Source organism: Penaeus monodon, chromosome 34 (genome assembly GCF_015228065.2).
Source record: "Penaeus monodon isolate SGIC_2016 chromosome 34, NSTDA_Pmon_1, whole genome shotgun sequence".
Lineage (NCBI taxonomy): Eukaryota > Metazoa > Arthropoda > Malacostraca > Decapoda > Penaeidae > Penaeus > Penaeus monodon.
The window spans coordinates 35218325-35218729 of record NC_051419.1 but is presented as its reverse complement, the minus strand read 5'-3'; the positions used below and the strand labels follow the sequence as shown (position 1 = coordinate 35218729).

The following is a 405-nucleotide window of genomic DNA, read 5'->3' as shown; positions in this document are numbered from 1 at the left end:
CTCGCTGAGTGGTTTTAATTATTAAGAAGGTTGATATGTACATAAACACACACACACATAAGATTAACCATTTTAATCATGCTCTTATAATAGGACTAAACCCATTTTTATATACGGAAAAAAATATTAATTACCCCAGATAAAATAATTTTCTTTATTGATATTTAAAAAAAAAATGTCTGCTGGACATGTTAAACTAGGTACAATGTTGGGGTTCAGTCATATGAGCGCATTACCTGTGGAAATAGGTGAGCCAGGTAACGAACACCTGGGTCTCGCCAGTGTTTTATATATTTACGGTACCTATGGTCAACAATAGCATCCACAGGTTGCATTTCCTACTGGAAACTCAAGAAAAAGGTGTTTTAACTGTATAAACTCCTTATGAAGCAAATACAAAAAAAA

General features: G+C 33.1%; 1 protein-coding gene across 1 annotated transcript in view; it reads left to right on the top strand.

Moving 5' to 3' along the window:
* The window catches only part of LOC119594789 (actin-related protein 2-B-like), a gene marked incomplete at its 5' end in the record, with an annotated part of 10436 nt that overhangs the window by 6268 nt on the left and 3763 nt on the right, over window positions 1-405 (top strand).